The sequence below is a fragment of the Aotus nancymaae genome, unplaced genomic scaffold, assembly GCF_030222135.1.
Source record: "Aotus nancymaae isolate 86718 unplaced genomic scaffold, 86718_ANA_hifiasm-v0.15.2.pri h1tg000051l, whole genome shotgun sequence".
In the NCBI taxonomy this organism is placed as follows: domain Eukaryota; kingdom Metazoa; phylum Chordata; class Mammalia; order Primates; family Aotidae; genus Aotus; species Aotus nancymaae.
In genome coordinates, this window is record NW_026988465.1 from 1,694,063 (window position 1) to 1,713,542 (window position 19,480).

Sequence of the window (19,480 nt, forward strand, 5' to 3'; positions counted from 1 at the left end):
CCAATTCCTTATAATAAACCTCTCCCTACATATACGTCTATTTATATCTCATATTGGTGCTGTTTCTCTGGAGGACCATGGCTAATGCTGATGCCATGGCTATAGGACTTTTCTGATCAAGCTTAGCTGTCACATCCATTTAACCAGTCTCTAAGAACTTCCAAAATTTTCCTCATTTTCCTGTCTTCTTCTAAGCCCTCTAAACTCTTTAAACCTCTCCCTGCTACCCAGTTCCAAAGCCACTTCCATATCTTTAGGTCTCTTTGTAATGATGCCTCGCTCCTTGATATCAATTTTCTCTATTAGTCTGTTTGTGTGTTGCTGTAAAGAAATACCTGAGTTTGAGTAATTTACATAGAAAAAAAGTTTAATTGGCTCACAGTTCTTTAGGCTGTACAGGAAGCGTGGTGCTGGCATCTGCTAAGCTTCCAGTGAGACTTCATGGAGCTTTTATTCATGGTAGAAAGCAAAGTGGGAGTCGGCATATTACATGATGAGAGAGAGGAGTGAAGTGCTACACTTTTTTTTTTTTTTTTTTTTTTTTTGAGATGGGAGTCTTGCTCTGTAGCCCAGGCTGGAGTGCAGTGGCACGATCTCAGCTCACGGCAACCTCCATCTTCTGGATCCCTGTTCAAGCAATTCTCCTGCCTCAGCCTCCCCAGTAGCTGTAATTACAGGCACGTGCTACCATGCCCAGCTAATTTTTGTATTTTTAGTAGAGACAGGGTTTCTAGTCATGTCATGGTCAAAACATGTTGGCCAGACTGGTCTTGAACTCCTGACCTGGTGATTCACTGCCTCAGCCTCCTAAAGTGCTAGAATTACAGGCATGAGCCACCATGCCTGGCCTAGTGCTATACTCTTTTAACAATCAGATCTTGTATGAACTCAAAGCAAGAATTCACTCATTATCATGAGGACAACACCAAACTATTCATGAGGAATCCACCCCTATGACCCAAATATCTCCCACTAGGCCCACCTTCAACATTGGAAATCACATTTCCACATGTAATTTGGAGGGAGCACACATACAACTGTATCACCCTGGGAGTGCAACTGGTGGCTCTATGAGAAGAGGAAGCTCAGCCCCCTTACCATGTAACGCCCTGCACAACCTCAGGGCTCTGCAGAGTCCTCGCCAGCCAGAAGGCCCTCCCCACATGTGATTCCTCAACCCTGGGCTTCCCAGACCCCAGAACTGTAAAAGATAAATATTATTTCTTTGTGAATTACACTGTTCAGGTATTCTCTTATAAGGAACACAAAATGCACTAAGATACTTTCCAAAGCAAATCTGCTCTTACAAGGCTTATTATGCCCTCCGGGCCCCATAAGCAGTGAGGCTGGCCTGTTTCAGTGTCTAGGGAATGGTTGAACTTTTCTATTTTTGTTCATCTGGAATATCATTACACAGTCCTTACAGAGGAGAGTGTAGTTTTCATAACTGATACCCTATCTGTATCATTGTGGTTAGATGTATCTATTCAGCTCTTTATGCTCTTTATCACAGAGGACCATTGTGCTAATGGAAGGATTTAAATCAACCCTGAAGGGAATGATTAAGGTTTACAACTAATTGTTCTATCAATTGGGATAAGTTATGGCATGTTATTTGCATATGTAAAAGCCACCCTAGGAATACTTCAGCTTCTCCCTTTTTGAATTAATATTTGGAAAGAAAAGAACAGATAAACTATTCTAGAAAGGGAAATTTACAGATCACTAATGTTAGTAGTTGGCTTTAAGTTCTGAAAAGAAATTACGAAGCATAGCATTAAATAGGTGAAGAGGAGTGGAAAGAACATTTGGGAGCAAAGAAAATAGTATATGAAATTGATTTTTAACCTTTTCTAGGGGGACAATGCCACAGACCTCTTTGTGGATCTAATGAAAATTATGGATTCAGACAAATGCACACAAGTACACACATGCAAAGTGCCACATGCATCCCTGCAGGGTAATCAGGTTCCCTGCAGCCCACCCACCAGCTCCTAGGGGGATGCAGGGCGGCCAGTTAAGGCCCTCTAGGGCATGAGATACTCAGATAACACTAGCAACACCAGCTGCATTGGAACAGATGGTTGATACTGGAGAAGACGAGGTTGGAAAACTAGATAGAAAGCCTGGAATGCTGAGGTTATAGGACATCACCCTAACCTAGTGATGTACTGAGGATGAGGGCTGTTAAGGCAGGATGCACACTGAAGACCAGAGAAGGAATCCCAGATCTTGACCATGACACCTTCCCAGCTTTAATAGCCTCGTCTGTAAAATGCGAATAACGATGCATGATTTCCCTATTTCATAGGGGTGTTCTCTGCCTGGGAACAAATTGGGATAACCTAAGTGAAGGTGTTTTGTAAACCTTTCAGGTTACAAAAGTATAAATGGTGTTTTAAGATAATTAGGTTGTAACGTGATGAGTCTATGCACTCATAGACCTCAAGGATGGGGTATAGAGAACTCTTAATGTGGCTTGAAACTTAGTCAGGGCAAGAGAATGAGAAAATCCATAGATATATTACAAAGTAAACCAGGTGGAATGAACTTATTGGTTTTGAAATAAAGGGTAATACTCCACGTAAATTATTACCTTTTAGTATGAATGGAAAGGTCTTGAGCAAGATCAGGAACAAGATGAGAAATATTAATCCTGAAGGCCCCTGAATGTTTCCAGAGGTCTGTCTTCCCAAAGCAGATGGCAAATGAATTAGATTCTCTGTGAGTTATAGAATATTAAATTTTATAACCAAACCAAATTGATGTCTTATGCCTGGAACCTATGCACTAGTGAGTCTGCTGGGAACAGCTTAGATTATCTTCACTACTGATTCATGAAAAAGGTTTTGGCAAATGGTCTCAGGCAAGGAATGAAGCCAGGAACAGCATTTGTCATACCAGATGGGCTGACTCACCCTTTGGATAGAAAAATTCACCTGTCTTATTCTAAAAACTACCCTGTGGTCTCTTAAATGGACCAGGGACATTGTCATATTCTATATTGATGAACGAGCCTTGTTTATTCAGTGTCTATGAGCTTAAGTTTGGTGCTAAGTATTATCTATCAAGCTGGGTTTTTGAAGAAACAACGAAAACCCATGTGGACATCCAAAGGTCAGCTGTTTGGAAGAAAAGATGGGAAACTGTCTCATGGCTACTTTGGGAGAAAGAAGAGATTATCAAGAGGTTGGGAGTGTACGGTATGCAAGACACAGGGAGCTCATCCACTCCATAGGATAGTAAATAAAAGATTTTCCCTTGTTTAGGGCCACAGAGGGACCTTGGTGTCTTGACATCAAATCGTAACTCCCGTGGCTGGGCCTCAATGGCTCACACCTGTAATTCAGTACTTTGAGAGGCTGAGGTAAGAGGGTCACTTGAGGCTAGGATTTTGAGACTAGCCTGGGCAACATAGCTATAAAAAATTTTTAAATTAGCTGGGCATGGTGGTATGTACCTGTAGTCCCAGCTGCTCAGGAGGCTGAGGTGAGAGGATCGCTTCAGCTCAGGAGTTTAAGTCTGTAGTGAATTCTGATCACGCCACCGCGTTCCAGCCTGGGTGACCAAATGAGAGACCCTGTCTCAAAGATAAACAAATAAACAGTCACTCCCTAAAATGCTATTTGGATAAAAAGTCATGAAGATCACTTCTCCCACACTTTGATCCAGCTGCTCCATGCCCATTCTTTAAGGTTTAGATGAAATTTCACTTCCTCAGAGAGGCCCTCGACCTCCCTGAGTAGCTCTCCTCCTCCTCCCTGGCCCCGCCTCAGGGACACTACCATGTGCCCACCTTGTTTCTGCAGTGAGTTACTTGTTCAGGTTTGCCTGCTGAACGCATGAGCCCCACAGGGATCCCGTCTGTCTTGCTCACTGCCGTACCTTCCACACCAGCATGCGTCTGACCCATGTTTGTTGAATGGATGAATCTGCGGAGCTTTGGAAATAGTGAAACAAACCCCATTTGCTTACCAGGTTTTACAGTCCCAGGTCTTTTCTGCTATTTAATCTGACACATCTTTTGGATTTTATTCTTATAAGGCATCTCCCTGTTCCCACTGCTGCTGTCCTAATTCCGAATTTCCTTATATTTGGCTTACTGCAATGGAATGTGTTGTCTGCCTTGGGTCTCCCTCTGCTCCAGACCATTCTGCAGTCTCTTGCTGGATCAATTTTCTATTTCCTGTTCAGAAAACAAGCCACAGCGCTGACTTTCAATTCCCACTTTTGTGTCTCTGCTTCCCAGCCTCTTCTTTATGTGCCCTTTGAGTCAGTCAATTCCGAGTCCTCCTCCTCTGCCAACATAGCCTACGTTTTTCTGCCCCAAGCTTTTGCTCATGTGGTTCTCTCTCCCTCTCTTTTCTAGAAATGGAGTCTCGCAATGTTGCCCAGGCTGGCCTTGAACTTCTGGGCTCAAGTGATCCTCCCATCTCAGCCTGCTGAGTAGCTGAGATTACACCTGGCTTGGCTTTCAGGTGGTTATTTTTACTTGCCCAAATATTAGTCAACTTTTAAGGCTCAATTCAAATATTCTCTTCTCCAAAAAGCCTTCCTTGAGTTCACTAAACTAATAGTAAGCTCTGCCTCCTTATACTTTTCTAACACGTTATTTGCTCCTCTTCTGGTATGAAACACTGCATGTAATTGTCTGAACTCTCCCACTAGGCCATGAACTCCTCAATCAGAGGGTTAAGTCTTAGTCATATTTGCCTTCCACAGCACGCTCAGCATAGGCCTCGCACAGGAGATACTCAGTAAGAGTTGTAGAATTAAGGGCCATTTCAAAATCTTGTTTGGGTTTAGTTTTATTTGAAGGCTAGAAAAATGCAAAACATCCTGGAATATATTAGTCATGATTATTGCTAAGGGAAAGAAATCTGTCTCTCATTTGAAGAACTGTCTGGCTATGGATTGTTTCTTGGTTGGTGAAAACAAATCACATAGAACTTTACACTTTGCATTGTGCTTTTAGCGGCTCGACTTCAGCCAATCCCCTCAACCTTGTGAGGCAAGCAGGCATGTTATAGGTGTCTCCATTTCACAGTACAGGAAACTGAGACTCAGAGAGGATAAACAGCTGCTAAGTGGTGGAACTGGTGCTTGAGGCCTGTGACTCCAGATGGCATGCTGTTTCCCTCCTCTGCTGCTGTCCTCCAGCCCTCACCATGAGCTCAGTGGGCTGAGATGGGTGGAGACCCTGATCCCTTTTTGCTGCATTTTTCAGAGATGGCTCCAGAAACTCCAGTATTTCCAGATAAGCATTCATCCTGGGTTAAAGAGATTGCTCATATATGAGCTCAGCTTTCAGTTCAAGAAGTTGGAAGGAAAAGCAATGCTGAAAAGTCATAGAGTTTGATTAGACAGTGATTGAGATGCTTTACAAATTAAGTGGAGAGGACCCTGCCCTGCCAACGATGAGCTGGTCAAGCTTAGGAGTCTTTGTGCCTAGTTTCCTAGTAGAAAGAGTCTTGGTCAGGTGTGGTGGCTCACGCCTGTAATCCCAGCACTTTGGGAGGCCGAGGTGGGCGGATCATGAGGTCAGGAGTTCGAGTCCAACCTGACCAACATGTTGAAACCTCGTCTCTACTAAAAGTATAAAAATTAGCTGGGCATGGTGATGGGCCCCTGTAATCCCAGCTACTCAGAAGGCTGAGGCAGGAGAATCACTTGAACCCAGGAGGCAGAGGTTGCAGTGAGCCAAGATTGCGCCGTTGTACTCCAGTCTAGGAGACCGAGCAAGACTCCATCTCAAAAAACAAACAAACAAACAAAATCTCAACCAGCAGCAGCAGCAAGTAAAAGGAGTTCAGGCATTAGACTTAGATGGACCTGGGTTCAAATCCCAGCCTTGCCACTCACTGGCTGTCTGGCTTTGAGAATATTACCTCTCTGAGCCTCCATTTCATTAACAGTAACTGAAATAGTCACTGTGATCATGTCCCAGATGCTATAAATCTATTATCCCATTCTATTTTCTTTTTTTTCTTTTTATTGCATTTTAGGTTATGAGGTACATGTGAAAAACATGCAAGGTTGTTGCATAGGTGCATACATGGCAGTGTGATTTGCTGCCTTCCTCCCCTTCACTTATAGCTGGCATTTCTCCCCATGCTATCTCTCCCCAACTCCCCACCCCATGCTGTCCCCCCAACTCCCCCGCAACAGACCCCAGTGTATAGTGCTCCCCTCCCTGTGTCCACGTGTTCCCATTGTTCAATACCCGTCTATGAGTGAGAACATGCGATGTTTGATTTTATGTTCTTGTGTCAGTTTGCTGAGAATGATGGTTTCCAGATTCATCCATGTCCCTACAAAGGACACAAACTCATCATTTTTTATGGCTGCATAGTATTCCATGGTGTATATGTGCCACATTTTTCCTGTCCAGTCTATCATTGATGGGCATTTGGGTTGGTTCCAGGTCTTTGCTATTGTAAACTGTGCTGCAATGAACATTCGTGTGCATGTGTCCTTATAGTAGAACGATTTATAATCCTTTGGATATATACCCAGTAATGGGATTGCTGGGTCAAATGAAATTTCTATTTCTAGGTCCTTGAGGAATCGCCACACTGTCTTCCACAATGGTTAAACTAATTTACACTCCCACCAACAGTGTAAAAGTGTTCCTATTTCTCCACATCCTCTCCAGCATCTGTTGTCTCCAGATTTTTTAATGATCACCATTCTAACTGGTGTGAGATGGTATCTCAATGTGGATTTGATTTGCATTTCTCTAATGACCAGTGATGATGAGCATTTTTTCATATGCTTGTTGGCCTCATATATATCCTCTTTTGTAAAGTATCTGTTCATATCCTTCGCCCATTTTTGAATGGGCTTGTTTGTTTTTTTCTTGTAAATCTGTTTTAGTTCGTTGTAAATTCTGGATATCAGCCCTTTGTCAGATGGGTAGGCTGCAAAAATTTTTTCCCATTCTGTTGGTTGCCGATTCACTCTATTGACTGTTTCTTTCACTGTGCAGAAGCTGTGGAGTTTGATTAGGTCCCATTTGTCTATTTTGGCTTTTGTTGCCAATGCTTTTGCTATTTTGGTCATAAAGTCCTTGCCTACGCCTATGTCCTGAATGGTTTTGCCTAGGTTTCCTTCTAGGGTTTTTATGGTGTTAGGTCTTATGTTTAAGTCTTTAATCCATCTGGAGTCAATTTTAGTGTAAGGTGTCAGGAAGGGGTCGAGTTTCTGCTTTCTGCATATGGCTAGCTAGTTTTCCCAACACCACTTATTGAACAGAGAATCCTTTCCCCATTGCTTGTTTTTTTCAGGTTTGTCAAAGATCGGATGGTTGTAGATATGTTGTGTTGCCGCCGATGCCTCTGTTCTGTTCCATTGGTCTATATCTCTGTTTTGGTACCAGTACCATGCTGTTTTGATTACTGTAGCCTTGTAGTATAGTTTGATGTCCAGTAGTGTGATGCCTCCCGCTTTGTTCTTTTTGCTTAGAATTGACTTGACTATGCGGGCTCTCTTTTGGTTCCATATGAAGTTTAAGGTGGTTTTTTCCAGTTCTGTGAAGAAGGTCATTGGTAGCTGATGGGGATAGTGTTGAATCTGTAAATTACTTTGGGCAGTATGGCCATTTTCACGATATTGATTCTTCCTAACCATGAACATGGAATGTTTCTCCATCTGTTTGTGTCCTCTCTTATTTCGTTGAGCAGTGGTTTGTAGTTCTCCTTGAAGAAGTCCTTTATGTTCCTTGTTAATTGTATTCCTAGGTATTTTATTCTCTTTGTAGCAATTGTGAATGGCAGTTCGTTCTTGATTTGGCTCTCTTTAAGTCTGTTATTGGTGTATAGGAATGCTTGTGACTTTTGCACATTTATTTTGTATCCTGAGACTTTGCTGAAGTTGCTTATCAGTTTTAGGAGATTTTGGGCTGAGATGATGGGGTCTTATAGATATACAATCATGTTGTCTGCAAATAGAGACAATTTGACTTCCTCCTTTCCTAATTGAATACCCTTTATTTCTTTTTCTTGCCTGATTGCTCTGGCTAGAACTTCCAGTACTATATTGAATAGGAGTAGTGAGAGAGGGCATCCTTGTCTAGTGCCAGATTTCAAAGGGAATGCTTCCAGTTTTTGCCCATTCAGTATGATATTGGCTGTTGGTTTGTCATAAATAGCTTTTATTATTTTGAGATATGTTCCGTTGATACCTAGTTTATTGAGAGTTTTTAGCATAAAGGGCTGTTGAATTTTGTCGAAGGCCTTCTCTGCATCGAGATAATCATGTGGTTTTTGTCTTTGGTTCTGTTTATGTGGTGAATTACATTTATAGACTTGCGTATATTGAACCAGCCTTGCATCCCCGGGATGAATTCTACTTGATCATGGTGGATAAGCTTTTTGATGTGCTGTTGTAATCGACTTGCCAGTATTTTATTGAAGATTTTTGTATCTATGTTCATCATGGATATTGGCCTGTGGTTTTCTTTTCTTGTTGAGTCTCTGCCGGGTTTTGGTATCAGGATGATGTTGGTCTCATAAAATGATTTGGGAAGGATTCCCTCTTTTTGGATTATTTGGAATAGTTTCAGAAGGAATGGTACCAGTTCCTCTTTGTATGTCTGGTAGAATTCGGCTGTGAACCCATCTGGACCTGGGCTTTTTTTGGGTGGTAGGCTCTTAATTGCTGCCTCGACTTCAGACCTTGTTATTGGTCTATTCAGGGTTTTGACATCTTCCTGGTTTAGGCTTGGGAGGAGGCAAGTGTCCAGGAATTTATTCATTTCTTCCAGGTTTTCTAGTTTATGTGCATAGAGTTGTTTGTAATAATCTCTGATGATGGTTTGAATTTCTGTGGAATCTGTGGTGATATCCCCTTTATCATTTTTTATTGCATCTATTTGGTTATTCTCTCTTTTCTTTTTTATTAATCTGGCTAGTGGTCTGTCTATTTTGTTGATCTTTTCAAAAAATCAGCTCCTGGATTTATTGATTTTTTGTAGGGTTTTTCGTGTCTCTATCTCCTTCAATTCTGCTTTGATCTTAGTTATTTCTTGTCTTCTGCTAGGTTTTGAGATTTTTTGATCTTGCTTCTCTAGCTCTTTCAATTTTGATGATAGGGTGTCAATTTTAGATCTCTCCTTTCTTCTCATGTGGGCACTTATTGCTATATATTTTCCTCTAGAGACTGCTTTAAATGTGTCCCAGAGATTCTGGTATGTGGTGTCTTTGTTCTCGTTGGTTTCGAAGAACATCTTTATTTCTGCCTTCATTTCATTGTTTTTCCAGTCAACATTCAGGAGAAAGTTGTTCAGTTTCCATGAAGCTGTGCGGTTCTGGATTGGTTTCTGAATTCTGAGTTCTAACTTGATTGCACTGTGGTCTGAGAGACTGTTTGTTATGGTTTCCATTCTTTTGCATTTGCTGAGGAGTGATTTACTTCCAATTATGTGGTCAATTTTAGAGTAGGTGTGATGTGGTGCTGAGAAGAATGTATATTCTGTGGATTTGGGGTGGAGAGTTCTATAAATGTCTATTAGGTTTGCTTGGTCCAGGTCTGAGTTCAAGTCCTGGATATCCTTGTTAATTTTCTGTCTCGTTGATCTGTCTAATATTGACAATGGTGTATTGAAGTCTCCCACTATTATTGTGTGGGAGTCTAAGTCTCTTTTTAAGTCTTTAAGAACTTGCGTTATGTGTCTGGGTGCTCCTGTATTAGGTGCATATATATTTAGGATCGTTAGCTCTTCTTGTTGCATTGATCCTTTTACCATTATGTAATGTCCTTCTTTGTCTCTTTTGATCTTTATTGCTTTAAAGGCTATTTTATCAGAGATGAGAACTGCAACTCCTGCTTTTTTTTGCTCTCCATTTGCTTGGTAAATCTTCCTCCATCCCTTTATTTTGAGCCTTTGTGTATCCTTCCATGTGAGATGGGTTTCCTGGATGCAGCACACTGATGGGTTTTGGCTTTTTATCCAATTTGCCAGTCTGTGTCTTTTGATTGGGGCATTTAGTCCATTTACATTTAGGGTTAATATTGTTATGTGTGAATTTGATCCTGTCATTTTGATGCTAGCTGGCTGTTTTGCCCATTGGTTGATGCAGATTCTTCATTGTGTTGATGCTCTTTACCATTTGGTGTGTTTTTGGAGTGGCTGGTTCTGGTTTTTCTTTTCTATGTGTAGTGCCTCCTTCAGGAGCTCTTGTAAAGCCGGTCTGGTGGTGATGAAATCTCTGAGTTCTTGCTTGTTCACAAAGGATTTTATTTTTCCTTCACTTATGAAGCTTAGTTTGGCTGGATATGAAATTCTGAGTTGAAAGTTCTTTTCTTTAAGGATGTTGAATATCGGCCCCCACTCTCTTCTGGCCTGTAGGGTTTCTGCTGAGAGATGTGCTGTGAGTCTGATGGGCTTCCCTTTGTGTGTAACCCGACCTTTCTTTCTGGCTGCCCTTAGTATTTTCTCCTACATTTCAACCCTGGTGAATCTGATGATTATGTGCCTTGGGGTTGCTCTTCTTGAGGAATATCTTTGTGGTGTTCTCTGTATTTCCTGGACTTGCATATTGGCCTGCCTTGCTAGGTTGGGGAAGTTCTCCTGGATAATATCCTGAAGAGTATTTTCCAGCTTGGATGCATTCTCTTCGTCACATTCAGGTACACCTATCAAACGTAGATTAGGTCTTTTCACATAGTCCCATATTTCTTGTTGACTTTGTTCATTCCTTTTTACCCTGTTTTCTCTAATCTTGCCTTCTCGTTTTATTTCATTGAGTTGATCTTTGACCTCTGATATCCTTTATTCTGCTTGGTCAATTCAGCTGTTGAAACTTGTGCATGCTTCGCGAAGTTCTCATGTTGTGTTTTTCAGCTCCATTAATTCACTTATATTCCTCTCTAAGTTGTCCATTCTCGTTAGCATTTCATCAAATGTTTTTTCAGTGTTCTTAGTTTCTTTGCATTCGGTTAGAACATGTTCTTTTAACTCACGGAAGTTTCTTATTACCCACTTTCTGAAGGCTGATTCTGTCATTTCATCACACTCATTCTCCATCCAGTCTTGTTCCCTTGCTGGTGAGGAGTTGTGATCCCTTGTAGGAGGAGAGGTGTTCTGGTTTCTGGCATTTTCATCCTTTTTGCACTGGTTTCTTCCCATCTTTGTGGATTTATCCACCTGTCGACTTTGTAGTTGCTGTCTTTCTGATTTTGGTAATTTTAAGTCTGCAGCAGCAGAACTCATAAGCCCCCTTTTCTTCCCCCCAGGTGTTCTGTCCCAGGGAGTTAGGGCTTTATGATTTTCTGCTGTGCTGCTGCCGTTTTCCCTGCCCACAAGGTAGCAGCCTAGTCACACTCAGCCTGCAGAGGCTTCGCTGTGCTGCTGTGGGCTCCGCCCAGCTTCCGTGTGAACTTCCCTGCAGTCCAGTTTATATGGGTGTAGTTAGAACTGCTTCTGCTATGTTGGCCCACCCCTGTAGTGACGGAGTCTCTGTAGTGGCAGGTTGCCTTGACTATGGCAGATTGCCCTGGGAACTGCAGGGTGCCTCCGTAATGGAGGACGCCCCTCCTCCACAGAGCTGGACCGTCCCGGGTTCAGTTGTGTTTGCCGTGGCGCTTTTTTTGCCCGGGAATCTCCTGGCTTGGCTCCCTGTTTCAGCTCCCCTTGCTGGCTAAGACGGGACACCGTCTCGTCTGCTCTGCCCCAGGAGCCACTGTGTCGGCTGAAGCTGCGGCTCTGAGATTTGTGATGCTTTTTTGCCTGGGAATCTCCTGGCCTGGCTCCCCATTTCAGCTCCCCTTGCTGGCTTAGAGGGGACTCAGTCTCGCTCACTCTGCACAGGGAACCACTGCGCCAGGGCGCAGGCCAAGCGGCCGCGCCGGTCAAACCAGTGGCGCTGGCGACCCGTGGGGCTCCTCTGCCTGTGAATCTCCTGGTCTGTGGGCAGTAAAAATCTGTCTGGAAATGCAGTGTCCACTCACCCTCTGCACTTTCTCTTGGAGCTGCACTCCTGAGTTCCTCCTAACTGGCCATCTTGGATCTCCTCCCTCCCCATTCTATTTTCATATAGATCCTAAGAAGTAGGTGTTGTGTTGTTATTATTATTATTATTACTTTTACTAATTTTTGCTCCTTCTTCATTCTACAGACAAGAAACAGGTTCGGGGACCAAAAGGTTGCCAACAGCAAGAGGTTGCCAAGAAGATAAACATGAACTCACTTACTCATTGTCCAATATCACCATTGACATAACAAGGAAAGGAAAACTGTCTCAGCAGGGTTCATGTGGTGGTCAGATAAGAAAATGTGTTTGAAATGTCTAGATGATATTAATTGCATCCCTGCTTATTTCTTTAAATAAATGTTTGTAAGTAAATAGGTATATGCAGGTATCTGCATTTCTTTAAACCAAGTTTGGATGATAAATCCTTTGGTTAATGATGAAATGATGATGATTAGTCAGATAATTTCATATTTATACTTAGCTTTTTTTTTCTTTTCTTTTAGCAGACATTCCCGGAAACAATTACCATTCAGAACGTGAGGCAGAATCCAGCACTACCCTCCAAGCAGTGACCACAGATGCCACTGGCTTGGAGGGGCCCTCAGAAGCAGGGCAGGTGCCTTTGAAATTCCACTCTTGCAAACACAAAGCTCTGTATGGTGACACAGATCATAAGCACAGAAAGGAACTGTGTTACAAACTGGTGTTATGTCTGATGGTAGTTGCAGGAGTTAATCAAGGAAGAATAAAACCTAGGAAAAAATATTGTACAAGAATTATTGATGGGTCTGTATTTCAAATCATTGTCTTCATTAGAGTTTCTTACCCCTTTCAGTGGTCATGCTGGCATCAAGGCCCTGAGTGGATGCTTATAGCCGGGGTCTATTGAAATCACTGAGGGGAGAGACTCCAAGGACCTGCAAAAGGGCAGGGCTACCAGGTAGACAAGGACACCGTAGCTCTGATTTTGAATCTTTGCTTTGTATCTTACTGGCTGTGGGACCTTCAACCAATGCCTTACACACTGGGACTCTGTGGCAAAGATGGCTTGTTCATCCTCAAATCATTTCCAGTGGGCAGAGGGGAGAAGCCAGGGGTGGTCCCAAGACTGACTCTGACCAATGAGATGTCCACGGGAGGCACGTCTGCAGTGCCCAGACCTGGCTATTGACATGTCCACGTGCTTCCCCACTCTGGCTCTTCCCTACCTGCTGGAGAAAGAAGGTGCTGAAGACTAGAGGAGGGCAGAGCCACAGATGGAAGGGGCCTGGGTCCTGAAACACCACATGAAAGACCGCCATGCCACAAGTGGTCTGTGAATATGCCTGTGTGTGAGTAGGGAATACACTTTTATTGTGCTGAGCCCCTGATAATTTGGGGTTTATCTATTACTGCATCTAGAGTTAGCATCACTGATACAGGGACATTTTCCTTGTCTCTATCATGGAGGTAAAAATGGATCCTTAGGTGTCGTAAAGGTGAAAATAAATAATGTGTAGGAAATGGTTTTAGAAATTATACAAGTCCTCATCACCAATCTGGTTAATCAACCTGGTTGCACACCTGCTGGCAGCCCACTAGATCCATGATATCCTTGCTCCTGGTCAATGCTCGGTGAAGCTCCCCCAGCAGACGGAGGCCTGAATCCACAAACCAAGCTCAGTGTCCAACCCCATGATGGACACTGTTCATGTCCAGGCAGACACCATTCCTCCCACTTTCGCTTCTCTCCATGGGATGCTGATAACATGCCTATTATGGAAATTTTGAAAAGAAAACTTTATTGTGAAAATAGTAAAAAAAAATCCATGTACTTTCATGATCATTAATATAATGTTTTATTTCTTCCTGTATTTTTTTCTTTTTTTAAATCTCTCACTTCCAGCCGAATCCTCATATTCCTTTTTCCTTTATTTTTTTGGAGGTTGTTAAAAATCCTTATATTTCTTAAAGAAGGTCAAGGTCTATATATATAAATATGTATATATATATAGAGAGAGAGAGAGAGAGAGAAAGAGAGAGAGAAAGAGAGAGAGAGATGGAGTCTCACTCTGTTACCCAGGCTGGAGTACAGTGGGGCAAGCTCTGCTCATTGCAACCTCTGCCTTCTGGGCTTCTGGGTTCAAGCAATTCTGACTCAGCCTCCTGAGTAGCTGGGATTACAGGTGCACGCCAACACACCCAGCTAATTTTTGTATTTTTAGTAGAGATGGGGTTTCACCTTGTTGGTCAGGCTGGTTTCAAACTCCTGACCTCATGATCCACCTGCCCTGGCCTCCCAAAGTGCTGGAATTACAGGTGTAAGCACAGAAAGGTGTAAGCCACTGCACCTGTCCAATATATTTTTTACCATAGTTGAGAACACCATACACCTGTGATTTGGTATCTTGCGTTTTATGTTCCACTTGTCGTGATGGTAAGCATTTCCCATATCACTAAAAGCTCTTACCGTAATGACTTTTATTAGAGGTCTACACTATTCCATTGTAAGGATGTACCAAGATTTTCCCTCTCGTTAGGTTGTTTCTAGTTTTTGAGTTTTAGAATGAGTACTGCAGTGAACATATTTGTAAACTGTGGATTGCTTCCTTTGCAGTTTGAATTGTTTAAGGCCATTCAGGTTTTGGATCTGGGTAATATGTAGAAACCTATTACATTTCTTAGATACAACCTGGTTTCCAGAATATAGCAGTATGGGAAGGTCAAATGTGGGCCACAAGGAGCCCCAGGTTCAATACCGGAGATTCTTGGAGCCTGGAGAGAAGTGTTCTTTTGCACTAGCTCTAGGTACAGGTGTCTGAGCTGTCTGAGCATAAGACATGATGGATGGTTCATTTTAGGTGTCAACTTCACTGGATTATGAGGTACCCAGATAGCCAGCAAAGCATTATTTCTTGGTATGTCTGTGAGGGTGTTTCCAGAAGAGATTGACATTTGAATCAGTGGACTGAGTAAGGAAGATCCACCCTCACCCAATGTGGGCAGGCACCAGCCAATCTGCTTAGAGTCCTGATAGAACAAAGGTAGAGGAAGGGCAAATTTTCCCTCTTGTTCTAGAGCTGGGACACCCTTCTCCTCCTGCCCTTGGACACCAGCACTCCAGATTCTTTGCCTTTAACTCTGGGACTTGCACCTACCCTGCAAGGTTCTCAGGCCTTAGTCTCAGACTGAGCCACACTACTGACTTCCCTGGATCTCCAGCTTGCAGTTGGCTCTTTGTGGGACTTCTCAGCCTCCATAACCACATGAGCCATTTTTCCTAATAAATCCTCTCTCATTATCTATCATCTGTCCATCCATCCTATTGGTTTTGTCTGAGAGGAAAACCCTAATACAGGAGACAATGGAGGACCCCCTTCTCATTCTCTGTGGGAGACATGCCAGAAGAGTCTGTAATGACATGACTATTACTCCCAGAAAGAAACACCAACCCCATTAATAGTCACTTCCCATGCTCGCCTCCTCAGCCCCTGGCAACCACTAATCTACTTTCTGTCTCTATGGATTTGCCTTTCCTGATGTCATATGAATGGAATCTATAACATGTGGCTTTGGGGGCTAGCTTATTTTATTGAGCATAATGTTTTCAAGGTTCATCCATGTTGTTGTATATACTGGTTTTTCATTCTTCTCATGGCTGAATACTGTTCCATTGTATGGATAGCCCACATTTTGTTTATTCATTCATCAACTGATAGACATTTGAGTTGTTTTCACTTTTTGGCTATCATGAATAATGCCTCTCTGAACATTTGTGTATGGGTTATTATGTGGATATATCTTTTTAATTCTCTTAGGCAGGTATCTAGAAATAGAATTACTGTTTAATTCCATGTTTAATTTACTTTAGAATAGCAAAACTGTTTTCCAAAGGGAAACACCATTTTGTATTTCCACCAGCAGTGTGTGAGCGTTCCAGTGTCTCCACACTCTCTCCACCACTTACTTGTCTATCTTTTTTTAATTATAGCTGTCCTAGTAGGTGCAAAGTGGTATCTCATTGTGGTTTTGATTTTCATTTTCCTAATTATTAGTGATGCTGAAAATCTTTTCTTTGCATATTAGCCATTTGTATAACTTCTTTGGTATATATTTGTATGTAATTTCTGTCTATTCAAATCTGTTGCTCACAAAAATTTTGTTATTTATCTTTTTATGGTTGTGTCTTTATATATTTTAAATATAGATGCTTATCATGTATATGATTTGCAAATATTTTCTCCCATTCTGTGAGTTGTCTTGTCACTTTCTTGATAGTGCCATTTGCCACACAGTTTTTTAATGTTGATGAAGTCTATTTTTTGACTTCATCTATACAATTCATAATTTTATTTTTTTTCTTTTTTCACTTATGCTTTTGGTGTCATGTCTAAGAAACCATTGCCTAATCCAAGGTCACACAGATTTACTTTTGTGCTATTTTTAGAGCATCATAGTCTTAGCACTTATACTTAAATCTTTGATTCATTTTGAGCTAACTTTGTGTGTGGTGTGAGGTACAGGTCCAACTTCATTCTTTTGCATGTGAATATCCAGTTATCTTAACACCATTTGTTTGAAAGACTATTCTTTCTTCATTGGATTGCCTTGGAACCCTTGTCAAAAACCAATTAACTATAAATACATGATTTTATTTCTGGTCTCTCAATGCATGTCTATCCTTATGGCAGTACTGCGCTGTCCTGATTAGTGTAGATTTGTCATACATTTTGAAATTGGAAAGTTTGTGTCTTTCAACTTTGTTCTTTTTCAAGAGTGTTTTGGCTATTCTGGGTCCCTTGTATTTCTATATAAATTTTATGATCAGTTTGTCAGTTTAGACAAAAGAGGCAGCAGGAATTTTCATAAGGATTGCATTGAATCTGTAGATCAACTCAAGGAGTACTGCCATCTTCCAGAATGTTATTCTTAAAAAACAAGAAAACAAGACAAATCACAAATTTCAACAGTTACTCAACTCACATTTGCAACAGTTTAGTTTCTCTGCAATGTGAGTCACTATTTCTTCCAGCTATTTTAAAAAACGTAATGCTTCACCTTGTATATAAATTATCTTCTTTGTATCAACTATATTTCCTCATTAGACCTTAACGATTCTATTTTACTAGGGTTGTTAGGGGTAGGTACTATATGAATTTCACTAAAAGATGAAGAAGTCAAGGCAAAAAAAACCGCTAACATTCAAGCAATTACCCTACTTGGCACAGAAGAACAGATAGGTCTGTGATGGGGATGAAAGACTGCAGGTTCTCACACTATGCTCTCCCGAGGAATTAGGAAGAGCTGATTTCCAGTCCCAACTGCTTATTCCCCATTTCCCTGTCTTGGTGTGGAATTTTGAAAAAAGTATTTAATTTCTCTGAATCTGTTTCTTCATCTTTATTACAGTGGTGTGATCCAGGTATCCAGGTGACCTCATGGGCCTGTGTCTGTAATATAAGTCACACTCACTTTTAATGACAAATTATAGTTACCAAAGCTACACCCTCCCCAGCCTCGCTTCCAGAAACCCTCTTCACAGTGTCTCCCATTTGTTCTGAGTCTCGTAAGGGTGTCTTCTGTGCACAGAACCAGTCTGTTAGCTGCAGTCATCCTCTGCATCACATCACTCCCGTTGACTCTTGTGTACCTGTTCCCTACCTCCACCCACCTTGTTTCTGCAGGGCCACAGGGAGTGCTTGTCGGTGCATTGCCAAAACCAGGCAAGGTTGTTTTGGGATTCATTCAAAGCTCTTTATTCTATGGGCACCAGAGCAGGGTTGTGTCCATGCAGACAAGAATAGTCTCCACTCCAAATGCAGCAAGAGACTCTGCCCATCCCTGGAGTCCTTGACTCATACTTGAAGAATCCTATCAGCCTCGGGCTCTTGTATTCCTGGCCATACTCCAACTAATGGAAGCCCTTAAGAGGGGGCAAAGATAGCAGCCCATCACCACCTTCTCCTCGGCTTTACACTCTCCCTGTCACCTAGCCTGGTCCTCTCTCCCAGGCCACCACATAGAAGCTTCGATTAATGCAAGCCCACCAAAAGAAGACTTGTATGGGGGAAAGGGGATGGGGGGCTGTGTGTGGATCTCACCAACAGCAGCTGGTGTCTGCTCTGGGGGCAAACGAGGTCTCCGATGATTTAAAATGGTACCTACCCAGGAGATGGTGTGAGATTAACTGAAGTAAGGCAGAGAACGTCCTGGCACCAGAAAGACATTTCCCCGAGGGGTTCAAAATGTCAAAGGCGACGAGGTCCCTTTTCTGGTAAAAGGGTGCGTTTATTTTCCAAATACTTCTCACTGCCTCAGTGGAAATTTGCCTGGGACTGTGGTTCCAGGGAACACTGGGGCAACCCCTTTTCTTCCTATGGACTTGTGTGGCTCCATTCGAGTGCAGGAGGCAGATCGAACTCAGGGTCAGAATCGCCTTCTCGTATGCTCACCCGGCCAGGCACTGGGAGAGGAAGGACCATCTGTCTCTCTGTCCATGGGTCTGGCCCAGCTGGTGCAAGAACCCTAGGTGCAGAGAGCGTTGCAGCCACCCTCCCCTGCCCACATGCCTGGGCGTTTCCGAACACTCCCCTTGGCTTCCACCAGAAATAGAAGGTTGTTTCATCCACCCATGCAAGGTCTTTCCCGGGACTACTCCTCCCCAGAAACCCAGGTCGTTATTAGGGAGCTGCGCTAATCCCTCTGCCTGCACCTCGCAGACCCTGCCCACGCTCCAGCGCCGCGTCCTCTGCAAGCGCGGTGAGACGGCTCATCCTCCCCTTCTCGCCTTTCTCACAGCCCAGGTGCTGCACCCAGGCGGTCTGACAAAGCTGTTCCCCTTCCCAATGTGGCCAGACGCGGCTCTGCGCAATTGCGCTTGGCAGTCCACCTGCTCCCCCGCGGCAGTCCCTCGGCCCCGCAGCAGGTGGGGCCGCCGCACAACCTCGCAGGCCCAATGAGACACAGGAAACGCCAAACTGGGTTACGTAAGTGGGTTAGGCAGGTGGCGAGCGAGGTGCGTTCTACAAGGAAGTTGTGAGTCAGGAGTCTGGCAACGTGAATTCTCAGTTCTCCTTTTGGTTTCATTACAGCTATTGGATGTCTGGTGTGTTCGCAGAAGTGTGATAGATGACTCGATGTCAAAATACAGCAGCACAGGGAGGGCTCTGGGAACCAGGCCCTGAGAATGAGACACAGTCTTCAAACTCGACAGTTCACAGTCCGCAGGAGCGCAGACGCGGTAGCAATAATACAGCACTTTATCCCACATATAATAGTGAAAATGTATGCAACGTGGAGAAGGGAGAAGTGGAGCGGGGAGGGGGAAAGAGAGCGATTCTTTCTGGAGTCAGTAAAGGCTCCAGGGACGCCCAACCTGAGTTTTGAAGAATAGATACCATTTTGCAAGGTGGCCAAGAGCGTAGAACATTCTTGTTAGAGGAATCCGGGTGGGGGGAGAGTTTGGTGCCCTCCCAAATCTCCTCAGCACCCTTTAAAGCTACCCTAAGTACCATTCTAAGCATAAATGG